A 14,787-nucleotide genomic window follows, 5' to 3' on the forward strand; every position below is an offset into this window, starting at 1 on the left:
CCAAGGCCCACAGGAGAGGAGAGAACAGCTAGGCCGCGAGGCAGCCGCAGTTACCGAACCCCAACAGTCCTACAGGGGGAGCTGGGCCTACTGGCACTACAGAACCAGCCTTGACTACCAGTTCACGCAGCCCACATAGGAAGCTCCTAAACTGGAGGCACCCTGGAGTTGGCTAACTCGACCGCCCCACGACGGGGCAAGCATAGGCGTCTCAGTGAAGTTGACACAACCCGGAAACAGCTGACGGTGCTGAAACCAGGCTTGGCACGAGGGAGTACCTGTGACAAAAACACTGCCGAGAACCAGCTGGCGGTGCTGGAACCCAGATGCGTTGCCCCAGTGTGCAAGAGCCAATGGCACGACCGAGGACCAGCTGACGGTGCTGGAACCCGGTTACTAAGCTGTAGGTGCCCGCGCTTAAAAGCACTACCAAGGACCGCCTGGCGTTGGCGGAACTCGGCTACCCAGGAGGAGGCACCTAAGCCAAAGGCTCGGCCCGGAACCAGCTGACGGTGCTGGAACCAGGTGGTGGACCCCAAGGCCCACAGGAGAGGAGAGAACAGCTAGGCCGCGAGGCAGCCGCAGTTACCGAACCCCAACAGTCCTACAGGGGGAGCTGGGCCTACTGGCACTACAGAACCAGCCTTGACTACCAGTTCACGCAGCCCACATAGGAAGCTCCTAAACTGGAGGCACCCTGGAGTTGGCTAACTCGACCGCCCCACGACGGGGCAAGCATAGGCGTCTCAGTGAAGTTGACACAACCCGGAAACAGCTGACGGTGCTGAAACCAGGCTTGGCACGAGGGAGTACCTGTGACAAGAACACTGCCGAGAACCAGCTGGCGGTGCTGGAACCCAGATGCGTTGCCCCAGTGTGCAAGAGCCAATGGCACGACCGAGGACCAGCTGACGGTGCTGGAACCCGGTTACTAAGCTGTAGGTGCCCGCGCTTAAAAGCACTACCAAGGACCGCCTGGCGTTGGCGGAACTCGGCTACCCAGGAGGAGGCACCTAAGCCAAAGGCTCGGCCCGGAACCAGCTGACGGTGCTGGAACCAGGTGGTGGACCCCAAGGCCCACAGGAGAGGAGAGAACAGCTAGGCCGCGAGGCAGCCGCAGTTACCGAACCCCAACAGTCCTACAGGGGGAGCTGGGCCTACTGGCACTACAGAACCAGCCTTGACTACCAGTTCACGCAGCCCACATAGGAAGCTCCTAAACTGGAGGCACCCTGGAGTTGGCTAACTCGACCGCCCCACGACGGGGCAAGCATAGGCGTCTCAGTGAAGTTGACACAACCCGGAAACAGCTGACGGTGCTGAAACCAGGCTTGGCACGAGGGAGTACCTGTGACAAAAACACTGCCGAGAACCAGCTGGCGGTGCTGGAACCCAGATGCGTTGCCCCAGTGTGCAAGAGCCAATGGCACGACCGAGGACCAGCTGACGGTGCTGGAACCCGGTTACTAAGCTGTAGGTGCCCGCGCTTAAAAGCACTACCAAGGACCGCCTAACGTTGGCGGAACTCGGCTACCCAGGAGGAGGCACCTAAGCCAAAGGCTCGGCCCGGAACCAGCTGACGGTGCTGGAACCAGGTGGTGGACCCCAAGGCCCACAGGAGAGGAGAGAACAGCTAGGCCGCGAGGCAGCCGCAGTTACCGAACCCCAACAGTCCTACAGGGGGAGCTGGGCCTACTGGCACTACAGAACCAGCCTTGACTACCAGTTCACGCAGCCCACATAGGAAGCTCCTAAACTGGAGGCACCCTGGAGTTGGCTAACTCGACCGCCCCACGACGGGGCAAGCATAGGCGTCTCAGTGAAGTTGACACAACCCGGAAACAGCTGACGGTGCTGAAACCAGGCTTGGCACGAGGGAGTACCTGTGACAAAAACACTGCCGAGAACCAGCTGGCGGTGCTGGAACCCAGATGCGTTGCCCCAGTGTGCAAGAGCCAATGGCACGACCGAGGACCAGCTGACGGTGCTGGAACCCGGTTACTAAGCTGTAGGTGCCCGCGCTTAAAAGCACTACCAAGGACCGCCTAACGTTGGCGGAACTCGGCTACCCAGGAGGAGGCACCTAAGCCAAAGGCTCGGCCCGGAACCAGCTGACGGTGCTGGAACCAGGTGGTGGACCCCAAGGCCCACAGGAGAGGAGAGAACAGCTAGGCCGCGAGGCAGCCGCAGTTACCGAACCCCAACAGTCCTACAGGGGGAGCTGGGCCTACTGGCACTACAGAACCAGCCTTGACTACCAGTTCACGCAGCCCACATAGGAAGCTCCTAAACTGGAGGCACCCTGGAGTTGGCTAACTCGACCGCCCCACGACGGGGCAAGCATAGGCGTCTCAGTGAAGTTGACACAACCCGGAAACAGCTGACGGTGCTGAAACCAGGCTTGGCACGAGGGAGTACCTGTGACAAGAACACTGCCGAGAACCAGCTGGCGGTGCTGGAACCCAGATGCGTTGCCCCAGTGTGCAAGAGCCAATGGCACGACCGAGGACCAGCTGACGGTGCTGGAACCCGGTTACTAAGCTGTAGGTGCCCGCGCTTAAAAGCACTACCAAGGACCGCCTGGCGTTGGCGGAACTCGGCTACCCAGGAGGAGGCACCTAAGCCAAAGGCTCGGCCCGGAACCAGCTGACGGTGCTGGAACCAGGTGGTGGACCCCAAGGCCCACAGGAGAGGAGAGAACAGCTAGGCCGCGAGGCAGCCGCAGTTACCGAACCCCAACAGTCCTACAGGGGGAGCTGGGCCTACTGGCACTACAGAACCAGCCTTGACTACCAGTTCACGCAGCCCACATAGGAAGCTCCTAAACTGGAGGCACCCTGGAGTTGGCTAACTCGACCGCCCCACGACGGGGCAAGCATAGGCGTCTCAGTGAAGTTGACACAACCCGGAAACAGCTGACGGTGCTGAAACCAGGCTTGGCACGAGGGAGTACCTGTGACAAGAACACTGCCGAGAACCAGCTGGCGGTGCTGGAACCCGGATGCGTTGCCTTGCCTATTAAAGATTGTCTTCCTAGAGCCCCAACTAGCGGTGTTGGAGCAAAGGGTAAGCAGGGGGAGATGAGTGTAGGCCGAAGCCTGCACTGGAGGCAGCTTTGTGTCTGCGTTGCGTTTGCAGGACACTTTGCCGGCTACACACTGGGGGAACAGCTGGCGTTGCTGAACCCCACTAACACAATGGCGTGTGTTTTTATCTGTGCAGCTAGCACTTGCGGGCAAAAACTTGCGATGTTAGAGCCCGTGTTGAAGCAGGAGGAGGAGGAGAGGAGCAGAGTGTAGGCCGAAGCCTAGTTGAACCAATTTCAAAGGAAACCTTTAACCCCCCCCTCAGGTGTTACAAAGTACAAGAGACACACCTTGTGCAGTATTAATGCTGCACAAGTGAAAGGTTGCTCTATTAATTTGTCTACTTGCACACGCTGAATGAAAGACATACACAATTTACCCCATTCTACAGTCAAACTGTAGTGGATGCGTGACTTGGTTTTTTGATGAGACGCAGCACAGGTGTCCAAAATAACGCCTTGGTGCTTGGCGCAGCTTCCTGAGCGTTGTTATTTGCTGTACAGGAGTCTGCGCTCTTGTGTTATCCCTTGGCAATGCCCTGTTAGCGCTGCCCATCTTATGACCTCATTTCATGTTGGCCGGTGCGGTTAACGATGGCCATAAATCCCAGACCCACAGTGTCTTTTCATAAAGCCACACTGCGGTGCTGGGATTCGTGGCCTTGAGCAGTAAATATTTTGGCCGCTCACACACGTCCTTACACCTGCTTCAGACTGGGCGGCCTCTGCTGATCCCTTCTCGCATGCCGCGGCCATGAGGCTGCACAGTCTGAAGAAGGCGGAAGGAGATGAGTTAAGACAGGCGAAGATATGCACTGCTCGTGCCCATCAATCACACCCTCGCAGTCAAAATAATTAAGACAACGAGGAGCATTTTATTCAGGCAGGGCGGACGAACAGGCGCAAGTAGCCAACCAATGATGTCAGAAGACGGGAAGCGCTACCAAGGGGGGTGCTGCGTATCATTAGAAAGGAAAGTCACACCTCAGGGACAGTGGAATGGTCTCAAAGAGACACATTTTGTACGTGTTGAGTTCCACGTGGGCAAGGAGAAAACGTCAGCCACCTTGTACAAATGCAGCAGTACTGCTGTACAAGGTGGCTGTTATACATAGAAACACCTGGGGGTGGTGGCCAGGCTCCCTTCAATTTCAGTTCATGTGCCTGCGTGGCGTTTGCAGGTCACGTTGCAAGCTGCACAGCAGGGGAACAGCTGGCGGTGCTGAACCCCACTAACACATTGGCTGGTGTTTTTCTCTGTGCAGCTAGCATGTCCGGGCAAAAACTAGCGGTGTTAGAGCCCAGGGTCAGCAGGAGGAGGAGGAGAGGAGCAAAGTGTAGGCCGAAGCCTGCACTGGTGGCAGCTTTTGGTCGGTTGTGCCAGCGTGGCTTGTGCTGGACACGATGCCGGCTACACAGCGGGGGAACAGCTGGCGGTGCTGAACCCCACTAACACATTGGCTGGTGTTTTTCTCTGTGCAGCTAGCATGTCCGGGCAGAAACTGGCGTTGTTTGAGCCCAGGGTCAGCAGGAGGAGGAGAGGAGCAAAGTGTAGGCCGAAGCCTGCACTGGTGGCAGCTTTTGTTCTGTTGTGCCAGCGTGGCTTGTGCTGGACACGTTGCCGACTACACAGCAGGGGAACAGCTGGCGGTGCTGAACCCCACTAACACATTGGCTGGTGTTTTTCTCTGTGCAGCTAGCATTTCCGGGCAAAAACTAGCGGTGTTTGAGCCCAGGGTCAGCAGGAGGAGTAGAGGAGCAGAGTGTAGGCCGAAGCCTAGTTGAACCAATTTCAAAGGTTACCTTTAACCCCCCCCTCAGGTGTTGCAAGGTACAAGAGCCACACCTTGAACAGCATTAATGATGCACAAGTCAAAGGTTGCTCTATTTAATTTTGCTCCTTGCACACGCTGAATTAAACACGTACACTATTTAGCCCATTATACTGTCAAACAGTTGTGGAGGCGTGACTTGTCTTTTTAAGGAGACGCAGCACAGGTGTCAAAATTTGCACCTAGGTACTGGGCGCAGATTCCTGAGCGTTGTTATTTGCTGTACAGGAGTCTGCGCTCTTGTGTTATCCCTTGGCAATACCCTGTTAGTGCAGGCCGTCTCATGACCTCATTTCATGTTGGCCGGTGCGGTTAACGATGGCCATAAATCCCAGACCCACAGTGGCTTTTCCTAAAGTCACACTGCGGTGCTGGGATTCGTGGCCTTGTGCAGTAAATATGTTCGCCGCTCACACATGTCCTTACACCTGCTTCAGACTGGGCGGCCTCAGCTGATCCCTTATCGCATGCCGCGGCCATGAGGCCGCACAGTCAGAAGAAGGCGGAAGGAGGGGAGTGAAAACAGGGGAACATATGCACTGCTCGTGCCCATCAATCACACCCTCGCAGTCAAAATATATGAGACAACGGGGGGCGTTGTGTCGGGCAGGGGGGACGCACAGGCACAGCCAGCCAACCAATGATGTCAGGAGACGGGCAGCGCTAACAATGGGGGTGCTGCGTGTCATTAAAAAGGAAAGTCACACCTCAGGGACATTGTAATGGTCTGTAATGAGACACATTTTGTACTTGTTGAGTTCCACGTGTGCAAGGAGAAAAAGTCAGCCACCTTGTACAAATGCAGCAGTACTGCTGTACAAGGTGGCTGTTATACATAGAAACACCTGGGGGGGTGGGGGGCAGGCTCCCTTCAATTTCAGTTCATGTGCCTGCGTGGCGTTTGCAGGTCACGTTGCAAGCTACACAGCAGGGGAACAGCTGGCGTTGCTGAACCCCACTGACACATTGACTGGTGTTTTTCTCTGTGCACATTGCATGTCCGGGCAAAAACTAGCGGTGTTAGAGCCCAGGGTCAGCAGGAGGAGGAGGAGAGGAGCAAAGTGTAGGCCGAAGCCTGCACTGGTGGCAGCTTTTGGTCGGTAGTGCCAGCGTGGCTTGTGCTGGACACGATGCCGGCTACACAGCGGGGGAACAGCTGGCGGTGCTGAACCCCACTAACACATTGGCTGGTGTTTTTCTCTGTGCAGCTAGCATGTCCGGGCAGAAACTGGCGTTGTTTGAGCCCAGGGTCAGCAGGAGGAGGAGAGGAGCAAAGTGTAGGCCGAAGCCTGCACTGGTGGCAGCTTTTGTTCTGTTGTGCCAGCGTGGCTTGTGCTGGACACGTTGCCGACTACACAGCAGGGGAACAGCTGGCGGTGCTGAACCCCACTAACACATTGGCTGGTGTTTTTCTCTGTGCAGCTAGCATTTCCGGGCAAAAACTAGCGGTGTTTGAGCCCAGGGTCAGCAGGAGGAGTAGAGGAGCAGAGTGTAGGCCGAAGCCTAGTTGAACCAATTTCAAAGGTTACCTTTAACCCCCCCCTCAGGTGTTGCAAGGTACAAGAGCCACACCTTGAACAGCATTAATGATGCACAAGTCAAAGGTTGCTCTATTTAATTTTGCTCCTTGCACACGCTGAATTAAACACGTACACTATTTAGCCCATTATACTGTCAAACAGTTGTGGAGGCGTGACTTGTCTTTTTAACGAGACGCAGCACAGGTGTCAAAATTTGCACCTAGGTACTGGGCGCAGATTCCTGAGCGTTGTTATTTGCTGTACAGGAGTCTGCGCTATTGTGATCCCTTGGCCATGCGCTGTGAGCGCTTCCTGTCTTCTGACCTCATTTCATGTCGGCCGTTGCGGTTAGCGATGGACATGAATCCCAGACCCACAGTGTGTTTTTAAAAAATCACACTGCGGTGCTGGGATTTGTGCCCTGGTGCACTAAATATGTTTGCCGCTCACACATGTCCTTACACCTGCTTCAGACTGGGCGGCCTCATCTGATCCCTTATCGCCTGCCGCGGCCATGAGGACACCCAGTCTGAAGAAGGCGGAAGGAGATGAGTGAACACAGGCAAACATATGCACTGCACATGCCCATCAATCACACCCTCGCTGTCCAAAAAAATAAGACACCGAGGGCCGTTGTTTCGAGCAGGGGAGATGCACAGGCGCAGCCAGCTAACCAATGATGTCAAAAGACGGGAAGCGCTAACAAGGGTGGTGCTGCGTGTCATTACAAAGGAAAGTCACACCTCAGGGACATTGTAATGGTCTCTAATGAGACACATTTTGTACGTGTTGAGTTCCACGTGGGCAAGGAGAAAAAGTCAGCCACCTCGTACAAATGCAGCAGTACTGCTGTACAAGGTGGCTGATATACATAGAAACACCTGTGGGTGGGGGGCAGGCTCCCTTCAATTTCAGTTCATGTGCCTGCGTGGCGTTTGCAGGTCACGTTGCAAGCTACACAGCAGGGGAACAGCTGGCGTTGCTGAACCCCACTGACACATTGACTGGTGTTTTTCTCTGTGCACATTGCATGTCCGGGCAAAAACTAGCGGTGTTAGAGCCCAGGGTCAGCAGGAGGAGGAGGAGAGGAGCAAAGTGTAGGCCGAAGCCTGCACTGGTGGCAGCTTTTGGTCGGTTGTGCCAGCGTGGCTTGTGCTGGACACGATGCCGACTACACAGCAGGGGAACAGCTGGCGGTGCTGAAACCCACTAACACATTGGCTGGTGTTTTTCTCTGTGCAGCTAGCATTTCCGGGCAAAAACTAGCGGTGTTTGAGCCCAGGGTCAGCAGGAGGAGTAGAGGAGCAGAGTGTAGGCCGAAGCCTAGTTGAACCAATTTCAAAGGTTACCTTTAACCCCCCCCTCAGGTGTTGCAAGGTACAAGAGCCACACCTTGAACAGCATTAATGATGCACAAGTCAAAGGTTGCTCTATTTAATTTTGCTCCTTGCACACGCTGAATTAAACACGTACACTATTTAGCCCATTATACTGTCAAACAGTTGTGGAGGCGTGACTTGTCTTTTTAACGAGACGCAGCACAGGTGTCAAAATTTGCACCTAGGTACTGGGCGCAGATTCCTGAGCGTTGTTATTTGCTGTACAGGAGTCTGCGCTATTGTGATCCCTTGGCCATGCGCTGTGAGCGCTTCCTGTCTTCTGACCTCATTTCATGTCGGCCGTTGCGGTTAGCGATGGACATGAATCCCAGACCCACAGTGTGTTTTCAAAAAATCACACTGCGTGGCTGGGATTCGTGGCCTTGTGCAGTAAATAGGTTTGCCGCTTACACATGTCCTTACACCTGCTCCAGACTGGGCGGCCTCAGCTGATCCCTTATCGCCTACCACGGCCAGGAGGCCGCACAGTCTGAAGAAGGCGGAAGGAGATGAGTTAAGACAGGCGAACATATGCACTGCTCGTGCCCATAAACCACACCCTCGCTGACAAAATAAATATGACAACGAGGGGCGTTGTTTCTAGCAGGGCGGATGCACAGGCGCAGCCAGCTAACCATGATGACAAAAGACGGGAAACGCTACCAAGGGGGGTGCTGCGTATCATTACAAAGGAAAGTCACACCTCAGGGACAGTGGAATGGTCTCAATGAGACACATTTTGTACGTGTTGAGTTCCACGTGGGCAAGGAGAAAAAGTCAGCCACCTTGTACAAATGCAGCAGTACTGCTGTACTAGGTGGCTGTTATACATAGAAACACCTGGGGGGGTGGGGCCAGGTTCCCTTTAATTTCAGTTCATGTGCCTGCGTGGCGTTTGCAGGTCATGTTGCCGGCTACACAGCAGGGGAACAGCTGGCGTTGCTGAACCCCACTAACACATTGGCTGGTGTTTTTCTCTGTGCAGCTTGCACTTCCGGGCAAAAACTAGCGGTGTTTGAGCCCAGGGTCAGCAGGAGGAGGAGAGGAGCAGAGTGTAGGCCGAAGCCTGCACTGGTGGCAGCTTTTGTTCTGTTGTGCCAGCGTGGCTTGTGCTGGACACGTTGCCGACTACACAGCAGGGGAACAGCTGGCGGTGCTGAACCCCACTGACACATCACCTAGTCTTTTTTTCTGTGTAGACAACACTTCCAGGTGGCAACTGACAGTGTTGAAACCCAGGGAATCAAAGAGGAGCAGAGTGTAGGCCGAAGCCTGCAGTGGAGCAAGTTGAAAGGGAACCTTTAACCCCCCCCCCCAGGCATTTGTTGCTGAAAGAGCCATCTTGTACAGCAGTAATACTGCACATGGAAAATGGTGGCTCCGAAAATTATGCTCCTTGCAAACGCTGAAGTACACACTCATATAATGTGTCCCCTCACACCGTCAAACCATCCCGGAAGTGGGACTTTCCTTTGTAATGTGACACAGCACAGCCGTCATTCCAACCCCCTTGGTGCCGGGCACCACCTCCTCAACGTTGTTTGGTTCTGTCACGGAGCCCGCACTGTAATGTTATCCCTTGGCCATGCACAGTTAGCGGTGCCCGTCTTCTGACATCATGTAGGTGTCAGGCTGGCAGTGCCTGTGCGTCCAAGCTGCCCGAGATCCAACCTTGCAGTGTCATCTAATGTAGTCCCACTGCGGGCCAGGGATCCATGGGCATGCGCAGTGCATATCATCGCCTCTCACTCACCTCCTTCCTGCTTCTTCAGACTGTGCGGCGTCACGGCCGTGGCATGCTATTAGGGATCAGCTGACGCCGCCTAGTCTGAAGAAGCGTGAAGAAGGGGAGTGAGAGGCTAGTATATGCACTGCGCATGGCCATGGATACCAGGCCCACTGTGGGATCACATTAGACGACACTGCGAGGTGTGATTTCGGGCAGCGTGGACGCACAGGCGCAGCCAGGACGACAACAAATGATGTCAGAGGACGGGCAGCGCAAACTGTGCATGGCCAAGGGATAACATAACAGCGCAGGGTCCATGACGGAATCAAACAACGCTAAGGAGGCAGCGCACGGTGCCAAGGGGGTAGCAATGACGGCTGTGCTGCGTCACATTACAAAGGAAAGTCCCACCTCCGGGACGGTTGGACGGTGTGAGGGGACACATTACATGAGTGTGTAGTTCAGCGTTTGCAAGGAGCATAATTTCAAGAGCGACCTTTCCCTTGTGCAGTATTAGTGCTGCACATGGTGGCTCTTTCAGTAACAAACGCCTAGGGGGGGGGGGGGGGGACAGGTCCCCTTACATTTTAGTTGTGCCAGCGTGGCGGTCGCATGACACGTTGCCGGATACACAGCTGGGGATCAGCTGACGTTACTGAACCCCAATAACAGAGGAGCGACTGTTGACTGTGCACACAGCACTTCCAGGCACCAACTGGCGGTGTTAGAGCCCAGGGACAGCAGGAGGAGCAGATTGGAGGTATTGCCGCACACACAGCTGGGGATCAGCTGACGTTACTGAACCCCAATAACAGAGGAGCGACTGTTGACTGTGCACACAGCACTTCCAGGCACCAACTGGCGGTGTTAGAGCCCAGGGACAGCAGGAGGAGCAGAGGAACAGAGTGTAGGCCGAAGCCTGATTGGAGCAAGTTGAAAGGAAACCTTTAACCCCCCCCCCAAGACGTTTGTAGCTGAAAGAGCCATGTTGTGCAGCACTAAGGATGCAAAAGGAAAAGGTTGCTCTTTTAATTATGCTCCTTGCAAACACCGAAGTAAACACTAAAAATGTGTCCCTTTATACCGTTAAACCGTTCCGGAGGTGCGAATTTCCTTCGTAATGGGACACAGCACAGCTGTCATTCCTATCCCCTTGATGCCGTGCGCTGCCTCCTCAGCGTTGTTTTAAGCTGCCACGGAGCCTGCGCTGTTCTGTTAGCCCTTGGCCATGCCCAATTAGCGCTGCCTGTCTTCTGACATAATTTGGTGTCAGGCTGTCAGTGCCTGTGCGTCCACGCTGCTCCAGATCCCACCTCGCAGTCTCATCTAACGTAATCCCACTGCGGGCCTTGGAACCATGGGCATGCACAGTGCATAACCTCGACTCTCACTCCCCTCCTTCCCTCTTCTTCAGACTGTGCGGTGTCACGGCCGTGGCATGCTAGGGATCAGCTGACGGCGCACAGTCTAAAGAAGGCGGAGGGAAATGAGCGAGAGCCCGAGGGGAAGATATGCACTGCGCATGCCCATGGATCCCAGGCCCGCAGTGTGACTCAATCAGAAGACACTGCGAGGCGGGATCTCGGGCACCGCGGCCGCACAGGCGCAGCCAGCCTGACACCAAATTATGTCAGAAGACAGGCAGCACAAATAGGGCATGCCCAAGGGATAACAGAACAGCGCAGGCTCCGTGACAGCTTAAAACAACGCTGAGGAGGCAGCGCATGGCACCAAGGGGGTAGGAATGACGGCTGTGCTGCGTCACATTACGAAGGAAAGTCCCAGCTCCGGGACGGTATAACGGTATCAGTGAACACATTTTATAAGTGTTAAGTTCTGCGTGTGCAAAGAGCTAAAAAAAAAGAGCTACCTTTTCCTTGTGCAGCATTACTGCTGCACAAGATGGCTCTTTCAGTAACAAACGACAGGGGGGGGGGGGGACAGGTTCCCTTACATTTAGGTTGTTGTGCCAGCGTGGCGGTCGCAGGACACATTGCCGGCTACACAGCTGGGGATCAGCTGACGTTACTGAAACCCAATAACACTGGGTCGTATGTTTTTACTGTGCAGCCTGCACTTCTGAGCCGCAACTGGCGGTGTTGGAGCCCAGGAATAGCAGTTCAGGTGGTAGAAAGATGAACACAGCAGGAGACCTGGATGACACCCAATTACTTAATCAGGCAGAGGAGTGGCAAATTCCTGCGAGATCCAGGCCTGGTTCATTTTCAGGAAAGTAAGCCGGTCAACGTTATCGGAGGATAGTCGCATGCGACGGTCTGTTAGTACACCACCTGCGGCACTAAAGACACGTTCCGATAAGACACTAGCCGCAGGGCAAGCCAGCACCTCCAATGCATACTGGCTTAGCTCTGGCCATGTATCCAGCTTAGAGACCCAAAACTTGAACGGGGAAGAGCCGTCTGGGAGTACAGTAAGAGGGCAAGCCATGTAGTCTGTCACCATCTGACGGAACCGTTGCCTCCTGCTGACTGGAGCCGCCGGTGATGGTGTAGACATTTGGGGCGGGCACACAAAAGTGTGCCAGAGTTGTGCCATACTGGGCTTGCCTTGGGCAGAGGCACTGCTTCTGCTCCCTCTTTGGGCAGAGCCTCCCCCACTGCCTCGACGCACTGAGCTGCTTTGTAAAGCACTAGCAGCACTCCTCTCAGTTGGACAGGAGAAGATGATGGAATTCACCAGTGTGTCGTGGTACTCCCGCAATTTACGCTCCCGGGTCAACGCAGGGATGAGGTTTTGGACGTTGTCCCGGTAGCGAGGATCGAGGAGGGTGAACACCCAATAATCAGGCATGTTGAGAATGTGGTCGATGCGGCGGTCGTTTCTCAGGCACTGCAGCATGAAATCCACCATGTGCTGCAGAGTGCCAACCGGCCCAGAAACGCTGTCCCCTGCTTGAGACATGATCTCTGCCCGCTCGTCATCACCCCACCCTCGCTGTACACACTGACCACTGGACAATTGTGTCGCTCCCTCCTCTGGACGGAGCTCTTCCTCCTCCATTGACTCCTCCTCATCCTCCTCACAAATTGGCCCCTGCGTACCCCTTTGTGAGGAACCACGTGGCGCTGACTCTCCAGAAGCTGATGGAAGAGGTGACTCCTCATCCTCCACCTCTTCCACCACATCATCCCTTAACCCTTGCAAAGTTTGCTGAAGCAGGCAGATAAGGGGGACAGTCATGCTGACTAGTGCATCATCTGCACTTGCCATCCGCGTGGAATAATCAAAAGGACGCAAAACCTGGCAGACGTCCTTCATAGTGGCCCACTCTGTGGTTGTGAAGTCTGATCGGCGCTGACTGCGACTTCTTTGCGCCTGATGCAGCTGGTACTCCATAACTGCTTGCTGCTGCTCACACAACCGCTCCAACATATGTAACGTGGAATTCCACCGGGTAGGTAGGTCACATATGATGCGGTGTTCCGGAAGGCGGAATCGGCGCTGCAGAGCAGCAATGCGGGATCTGGCCAAGCTGGAACGCCGCAAGTGAGCACACTCTAGGCGGACCTTGTGCAGCAGGGCATCAAGATCCGGATAGTCCCTCAGAAAACTCTGCACAACCAAATTGAGCACATGTGCCAGACATGGGATGTGAGTGAGGTTGCCAAGGGCCAAAGCTGCCACCAGATTTCGGCCATTGTCACACACTACCATGCCTGGCTGGAGATTCGCTGGCAGTAACCACACATCGCTCTCCTGCTTTATGGCATTCCAGAGCTCCTGCGCTGTGTGGCTTCGATGCCCCAATGAAACTAGTTTCAAGACGGCCTGCTGACGTTTGGCCACGGCTGTGCTCATGTCGGTCATAGGTAAACGTTCACGGGTCCATGTGGGGGTGGACTGTGACGGATCCTGCAGAGAGGAATCAGAGGAACTGGTGTAAGAGGAGGAGTCGATGCGTACAGACTGGATTCCTGCAATCCTTGGAGTGGGCAGGACACGTCCTGCGCCACTCGCACGATCTGTACCTGGCTCAACAACATTAACCCAATGGGCAGTGAGGGAAACATATCGCCCCTGTCCATGCTGACTGGTCCACGCATCGGTGGTGAGGTGGACCTTGCTACTGACGGCGTTCAGTAGCGCATGTTTTATGTTTGCCTCAACATGCCTGTGCAGGGCAGGGACAGCCTGCCTGCTGAAGTAAAAGCGGCTGGGCACCTTGTACTGTGGGACTGCCAATGCCATCAAGTCACGGAAGCTGTCAGTCTCCACCAGCCTGAACGAGAGCATTTCCAGGGACAACAGTTTGGCAATGCCTGCATTCAGAGCCTGTGCTCGGGGGTGGTTGGCCGAGAATGCCCGCCTTTTCTCCCATGCCTGTACTACCGATGGCTGTAGAGTAGACTGGGAGTGTGAGGATGACTGGGAAGGTGGTGCTGTGGGTGGAATTACACAAGGTCTCTGGGAGGAAGCCAAACCAGCTGTGCGTGAGCTGGAGGAAGAGGCAACACGAGCTGAAGAGGTGGTAGCTGCCGCTGTTGGTTGGCCTACATCTTCAGTGTGTTTCTGTAACTCCACCGCGTGCCTGGTCCGCACATGTTTCCACATATTTGTGGTATTGAGGTTGCTGACATTTTTCCCTCTTTTTACTTTATGATGACACAGCTTGCATTTGACAAAACAAATGTCATCTGCAACTGTGTCAAAAAAGGACCAGGCACTGCAAGTCTTGGGAGCGCCCTTTTTGGCTTTGGAAAGAGACAGGCTCCTAACGGGTGCCAAAGTGGAGGCTACAGGCTCCGCAGTCTTCCCCCTCCCTCTCCCTCTTTGGCCCGTAAGAGGAAGCTCTTCCTCTGAGCTGCTCCCACCACCTTCCTGTTCCTCACGCCACGATGGGTCAAGGACCTCATCATCTCCACTACCCTCTGCCACCAACTGCTCCTCCTGGGTAGTCTCAGCAGCACAGTACGCACGAGAAAGCGGCACCTGAGTTTCATCATCAGATGCGTACTGCGCTGTGGTCACCGGAGGCACTGGCCCACCTGCCTCTTCAGAGTCAGAGAGATAAAGCTTTTGGGCATCACTGCACACTGCCTCTTCTTCCATTTCTCCAATGCTGCTTGGCTGGCCCCCTGTTTCCAAGCCAAGAGATTCAGAGAACAGAAGTAGAGACGGCTCCTGTCCTGGGCTCTCTGACTGCCTGGCCAATTTGGCAGGTGGTGAAGAGACAGATGGCTGCTCTCCAGTGCTCTGTGCCTGAGAGGATGTGGCACTAACT

Source organism: Ranitomeya imitator, chromosome 8 (assembly GCF_032444005.1).
Source record: "Ranitomeya imitator isolate aRanImi1 chromosome 8, aRanImi1.pri, whole genome shotgun sequence".
In the NCBI taxonomy this organism is placed as follows: domain Eukaryota; kingdom Metazoa; phylum Chordata; class Amphibia; order Anura; family Dendrobatidae; genus Ranitomeya; species Ranitomeya imitator.